The 7,673-nt window shown below is 36.4% G+C and overlaps 1 pseudogene; it reads right to left on the minus strand.

Annotated features, from left to right (window-relative positions):
- Window positions 1–5,337: 5,337 nt before the first annotated feature.
- Window positions 5,338–7,434, minus strand: LOC125252781 (annotated as a pseudogene).
- Between the last annotated feature and the right edge of the window lie 239 nt (window positions 7,435–7,673).

Here is a 7,673-nt window from a genome sequence, read left to right on the forward strand (position 1 = left end):
CCCATATTGACAGAAAAACACAGCATTGTTGACATTTTTGCAGATGTATTAAAAAAGAAAAACTGAAATATCACATGGTCCTAAGTATTCAAACCCTTTGCTCAGTATTTAGTAGAAGCACCCTTTTGATCTAATACAGCCATGAGTCTTTTTGGGAAAGATGCAACAAGTTTTTCACACCTGGATTTGGGGATCCTCTGCCATTCCTCCTTGCAGATCCTCTCCATTTTTGTCAGGTTGGATGGTAAACGTTGGTGGACAGCCATTTTTAGGTCTCTCCAGAGATGCACAATTGGGTTTAAGTCAGGGCTCTGGCTGGGCCATTCAAGAACAGTCACGGAGTTGTTGGGAAGCCACTCCTTCGTTATTTTAGCTATGTGCTTAGGGTCATTGTCTTGTTGGAAGGTAAACCTTCGGCCCAGTCTGAGGTCCTGAGCACACATACCGCTTAGAATTAAGGCCAAAAAGTTCTAGCTTGGTCTCATCAGACCAGCGAATCTTTATTTCTTGTTTTTTAGCAAACTCCATGTGGGCTTTCATGGGTCTTGCACTGAGGAGAGGCTTCCGTCGGGCCACTCTGCCATAAAGCCCCAACTGGTGGAGGGCTGCAGTGATGGTTGACTTTCTACAACTTTCTCCCATCTCCCGACTGCATCTCTGGAGCTCAGCCACAGTGATCTTTGGGTTCTTCTTTACCTCTCTCACCAAGGCTCTTCTCCCTCGATAGCTCAGTTTGGCCGGACGGCCAGCTCTAGGAAGGGTTCTGGTCATCCCAAACGTCTTCCATTTAAGGATTATGGAGGCTACTGCACTGTGCTCTTAGGAACCTTAAGTGCAGCAGAATTTTGAGGAATGAGGAAAAAAATGAATAATGATTTTAGAAAATGGCTGCAATATAACAAAGAGTGAAACATTTAAGGGGGTCTGAATACTTTCCGTACCCACTGTATATATGTATGTAAATTGAAGGAAGTTGTGAATTGTTCATTAAAACCATATTAACTGCAGCCCTTTTACATTGCCTCTGATTGAAATGTGTAGAAATAGACATTTAACTGGCTTATAATCTTGCTGTACATAAAGCAAGATTGATTTGATATTGTTTCCATGTTAATTCAATGTTAAGGTGATTTAATTAAGGTTGAAAAAACATTGATTTTACAACCATGTTGATCTATTTTTCATCATTGAAATAACATTATTTTAGGGTGCAAACCTGATGAAAAATCAACTTAAATTTCAACATTGATTCAATGATAATTTGGGTAATGCATTAACATTGATTCAATGTTGATTCAAGGTTGGTCTGGGTATGCAACACCTTTTGAGGATGTAATGATTTTTAATGATTTTTGAATTTTTTCAGCATTTTAAAATGGCGAATGGAGAACAAATCATATGACGCCAAATGTGAAGCCAATTATAATGTTTAAAAACTTTGGCTTTTGACAGTACACATACGAGCTGTTAGCAGATGCAAAACAGCACTGAAGAGAGTCAGAATGCATCTTGCTATAGGAAAGAGATTGGAGGGGGTTTGGATTAGATCTGATTTTAACTATGGGTGGTGTTTCCATACTAAGATACCAAATCAACATTTTCAATGTATTGCTGTGTGATTTTAATGTTTGTGTGTGTGCGTGTGTGTCTGCTTTCCTTACACTTGGCAAAACAACTTTGAAAAACAAACTGATTCCTTGAATCTGCTGTAATGTTAGTGTACTCTAGGTGTTCTTGGCTTGTTTGTCCGTATACGTTCTTCATTAATCTGCTTGATTTAATAAAATAATGGTTTAAATCATCGTCTTCACTTGAGATCTTTACATTATTTTATTATACTATCATAGTTTTTAAATAGCGCTGAAATTGAATTTTGGGGCGGTATGTGGATATTGAATATAGCACAAGGAACTCTGAAATATTTTATTTTGTAAAACACCTAAGTATTGTTTTTTAAAAATGCTGTAAAACAATGGTATGAAGACATCTTTCTATCAGTGACCCTCACTACTGAAGGTGTCACATCCTTAGAGCATTACATCCTTGGATGTTTCACACCTACAGGCCCTATCTCCTGAATTTGCTATTTAGGCAAGGCAAGGCAATTTTATTTGTATAGCACATTTCATACACAATGGTAATTCAAAGTGCTTTACATAAAGAAGAACCAAATGCATAATAATAATGGAACACATAAGAAATGGAAATAACAGTAAAAACAGAATTTTGCTATCTGGATTTTTTTCATTAAAAATTAAATGTAAAAAAAAATGCATTAAGAAAGGGGCCGTGTGCGGATGGCTCGACGAGTGGTTCCTTTCTGTCCATGAATGCTGCAGCTCCCATAAACTTTCCATTCCTTCCTGATCTCCGCGTTTGAGATCGGGAGGGCATGGAAAAACCCCTAGCCATTCAGATTTGTATCTGAGACCAGACAGACGGGAGGAAGAAGAAAGAGTGAGATGGGAATTCAGTTGAAAACACTGTTGCGTCTGTAATCAATCCCCCATCTATATAAGGGAGCGATTTATATCTACCCTCTCCTCTTCTTCTTTCACCTCCTATATATATATATATATATATATATGTGTGTATGTATGTTTATTTATATGCATGTATATATATATATATATATATATATATATATATATATATATATATATATATATATTATAGACATATATCATGCTCAGATGCTTCTTATGGTCAGACTGATGGGTGGGCCCATAGTGATTTTTCTGTCGGCCCACTTTTTCGGTTTGATAATGAGAGGATCTTTTAGGCTTAAAAATAACCCTAGATTCTATCCTTTCATGTGGAGAAAAAGGAGTATTAGGAGTCTTCGGTCTTTGAGCCGCATGAGGGTCTATATTTTATGTTTTTAAAATAAGACCTTGTTTTCATGTATGGTTTTTCTGAGCATGTAGTCAGAAAAAGTAAGGGGTTTTTCGGCAAACTGAAGTTGATAAGTTGGCTAGAAAGATATATTGTGCAGGCCACAAAATGGCCGCCTCTTAGCCACCTGTTGTTTAAAGTAGCTTCTCATCTGCTGTTTTCTAGAGTAGTTTGAGTTAGCACTCGTTACTTCAGTTAGTATGTATGTTTAGGTTGGCCTTAATCAGCTGCCTGACATTGTTTGCTTGTGTGCTTCGTTTTCTTTCTCTTATCCATGAGATTTGGAGGTGAAGCCCAGCTTTCACTAGGCTTGATGCCCTGTAAGGGGCCGTTCACACAGAACACGTTTTTCTATTCCAATGTGCTACTTTCCCATTGTTTTTCTATGTAAACACACGCGTGATGGACCGTTACGCTCGCGTCTTGCATCTTTTGCAGCGCCTCACACATGAGCGCCGTGTTTTTAAGACGCCGTGTCAAGTTAAAAGAATTTCAACTTTTACACGCAGCGCCACTCATCAATGTCAGTTCCAAAACAGTGGACCAATCAGAAGAATTTGGAGGCGGGGCAAGCGTTGCGAGTTGGCATGACATCTGTTTTATATAATGGCAACGTGGCGGAGGAGGCGTTCATTATTATCTTATTTTCTTTTTTTCCATGTCAAAACTTGTATCTGTAAATTCTGCAGTTTGCCTATTTCTATTATTTCCGTTATTGTCGTTATTGCATCACGTCTCAAAGGCGCGTTTCAAGACTCTTGCGTTCTACGCTGCGCTTTTTTTAAAACCACTCCTGAGCGCTGCGTCTCACGTTTTTAGATGCAAAGACGCATTCTGTGTGAACGGCCCCTAAGAAGGCCCGTAGCTTAGCGGCCAGGCTAGAGCTAGGTTAGGTGTGTTATATGTTAACGCTATGTATACTATCCCTTGTCAGGTGGTATAGTTCCTAGTTCTGGCCTCCTCCCGAGGGAGTTGTTAGGCCGTATGCCCATTGTTGTTTATGTAGGTGCAATTGGTGAGTTAACAGCTAAGGTTGTAGACTGTTTTTAGACTCCCTGGTGCTGTTTTTCTCAGGTGGTTGGCCCTTATCTTTGCGTCGATAAGTTATCAGTATATGATAGGCCCCACTTTCTAGAACTATTTATACTATGAAAAATGTTTTTTCCTCTGAGTTTAAGTTGACAGCACTAGCTTTTTAGCCTCCATCCAGGGCTCAGTACAGATTTGCGAATCTGTTTGGAGAGAACGTTTATCCTATTAGGATAGCATGTATTTCAAAGCATTGTGTTTTGCTTTGCGTTCTAGCCTTTTGGACGGGATCATCTCGAACAAGCCTACAGCCTTCGATGAAAGACATAATCTCTCAAGATCTGATTAAACAACTCTACAAACTCTAATACACATTACCAGCTACACTCATTACTAACCAGACTGACTTTATTTCTGTCATACATCTACAGAAGTTCTTATGAGAATTAACAGAGGTTTAGATGTTGATGATTTATTGAGATTAATTTGACTATCTTTGAGGTCAGTGTTGACTTTAATTGGGCTCTTGACTTTATTGAATCAGTTGTTTTCTGACTGCTGTAACTGAGTGTTTATGAAACATTTTTTATGGCATAAAAGTCAAGAGAATATATGATCAAGTGCTGAGTTTTAAGTGATGTTTGGCATCTTTTAGTGACTTGATTCATTGATCTTATTCAGAGTTTAATCTCTGAGGAAATGGTTGATGCATTATTAGCTTTGTGCTGTTCATTATAGTAGAACAGCGATTCTATGATGAGATCCAGCAGTGTTGTGACAATCAGATTATATGAATTGTTCTGCATCATGCTGACTCATACAGACATCAAGAATCAACGTATGAATCACAACAATGGTGACAGCTCTTTTTTCCCTTTGTTTTTAAGGCTTAATGCTGCAATGCATGCTGGGTACTAACTTAGTACAAACTTCATCCATGGCTCCTAGCATGCATTGCAACATGAAGTGTTTTTTTTTTTTTTTTTTTTTTACTGTCACCATTGTTTTCATTTAGACAAAAGTCATGTTAAATTAACATGTAGTCATGTGATAAAAAGCATAAATACAACATATAAAAATCATGTTAATTTGACATACATTAATTAGGCAATCAGAACTTAGATAAATTATGTTGAGAAAACATAAAATAAATAATTTTTTTTCAGTGTATTAAGACTGAATGGGCAGGTGAACACGTGAATTGTTTTCATGGATGTGGAGTGGGTTATCTAGGCTTTTGTTGTTAACCCAGCTTTGTTGCATCCTATGCACATATGTGCCTTTTTGTTCTATATTCAAAGGATTTTAAAGTCTTTTTTTTTTTTTTTTTTTTTTTTTTTTTAAAGTGCTTTTTGTTCTTGTAGTGAACCAAAATAAACACGTGCTCTTTTCTTGTATTTTTTTTTTTTTTTTTTTTTTATTTTCCAGGTAATATGTGCTTACAACTTAATTTAAATTAGTTCAAATTTTGAGTCAACAATTCTCATACAAACAACTGATAAATACTGAAGAGGATTTGAGTACAGAACAGTTACAGTGTTTGCAGTGTTACAGTACTACAGTTATTCTTAGCTAAATATTATTAAATATTATTTTCACACACTCAAAATCCATTAAAATAATATTGACATGTTATGTTATGTTATGTTATGTTATGTTATGTTATGTTATGTTATGTTATGTTATGTTATGAAGATACATAATCCACTGAGGAATTAACTTTTTTCTACACCAGTGTTTTACAATCTTTTGTCTTATCTCTTTGGTTTGTAAACCATATACTAAGGGATTTAATCCCGGTGGTACAACGTGAAACATTATACTAGCTAGTTTCCTGCTATCAGAGTATTCAGGAAAACGATGAAGTAGAATAAAAGTAGCTCCAGAAACATACATGATTAAATAAACAGCTAAATGAGTGCTGCAGGTTTTTATGGCTTTGCTGTTGAGTGCTTTGTTTTTGCTGGTTATGCATACAGTAGCAATCTTGACATGTTATGAAAATACACATCGCTGACAGACTGAGTACAACAATAGTATAAACAAGCCCATACACATTATTTATGACTACATTTTCACAGGACAGCTTAAACAGTGAGGCATTGTCACAGAAAGGGTTTTCAATTTTATACCTACAGTGAGACAGACGCAGAGTGAGTCCTATCATAATTGTCACTAAAATAATTGCCAGGCCCCAAGCAAATGCTGATAATTTAATAACCATTTTATTGGTCATTATAGATGTGTATCGCAATGGATTACATATAGCCACATATCTGTCAAAGGCCATGATCATCAGCACATAGTGACATGCTGCTGTAAATACATGCACAAAATAAGCTTGAATAACACACTCTGCATATGATATATAGCGCTCTGAGGTGTCCCTTAAAATATCCTGCAGCAAGCGTGGCATAATGACAGTGGTTCCTAGTATGTCATTCAGTGGCAAGTTGCAGAATAGAAAATGCATTGGGTCATGCAGATTCTTCTCTGTTGATATCAAAAATATAAGTCCAATGTTTGATACCATTGTAAAGACATAAGTCAAGAGAAGGAGGATGAAAACAGGTTGAGATGACTGAGATGTAACTTTCAGTCCCTCCATGAGGAGAATGCTGTTTGTGAATGTCAGGTTGTCCATTGGTTGCTGTACACAAATCTGAAACACAATAACATAATGCATAATTAACAGACATTATTAATTATATATTGTCTTAAACATATCACCTTACCACTTTGTGTAAAATTACAAATGAACAGCATTTCCCTGTTTCATATTCAGCATTTCACTGTGCATGCTCAAGTGTACAAGTGTTTTTTAAGAGATACATACATTGCTTAACACATAAACATAAAAAAACAGGTTTTATATAAATGTAATAGCAAAAGTATATTTGCCTAATGTGAAGTAGCAACCAACTTTATCAACATTGAATTTTACTTTATAAATGTAACCGCAGCATTTTGCCTCACTCTGCCTACGATTCTCCCAATAATGATTAGGTCAAACAGTATGACTTGTTTTTTCTCAAAATAGTTTCATGCCTTTTAATGTGTGGCTTATATTGTTCATAGTCATTACCCCATGGGGGGGGGGGGGGGGGGGGGATGTTGTTGTTGCCATGAGCAATGAGGCTGCTGATTGTGTGTTTATGGTAACAAGTAAATTTACAACCTGCAAATCTTGAAAAAATGATTTATGGCACAATGATACATTACTTTTATGAAATTTTGCAAGATACATACCCAGATAACAAGGTGACATTGAATCAATGTTGATATTTCAATGCTTTTCAGTGTTTATTCTTCGTCAGCTTCATTTCCCTATGTCATTGTCATTAGTATTCATGCTCCCCATGACCCTTCCCTCTAGTGTAGTCCCACAAAAATAAATAAATACATTAAAAATAAATAAATAACTAAATACAAGTCCTGCCAACTGAAGTATAAATAAACTCCAACCAGTTGGAAGTCAGTGACATTATTATTATAATAACGTTACACTCTTTCAACTTAAACACTAAATTCACAACTATTTAAAGAATTAGTTCACTTTCAAATTAAAATTTCCTGATAATTTACTCACCCCCATGTCATCCAAGATGTTCATGTCTTTCTTTCTTCAGTCAGAAAGAAATTAAGGTTCCCTTTCGTGGGAACTATCGACGCTGCGTGGTAACACATTGGGAACCTTCTGCGTGATGTCGTCACTGAAGCATTCATATATCTAACCAATCGCGTAGCGA

The sequence above is a fragment of the Megalobrama amblycephala genome, linkage group LG18 (genome assembly GCF_018812025.1).
Source record: "Megalobrama amblycephala isolate DHTTF-2021 linkage group LG18, ASM1881202v1, whole genome shotgun sequence".
Classification (NCBI taxonomy): Eukaryota; Metazoa; Chordata; class Actinopteri; order Cypriniformes; family Xenocyprididae; genus Megalobrama; species Megalobrama amblycephala.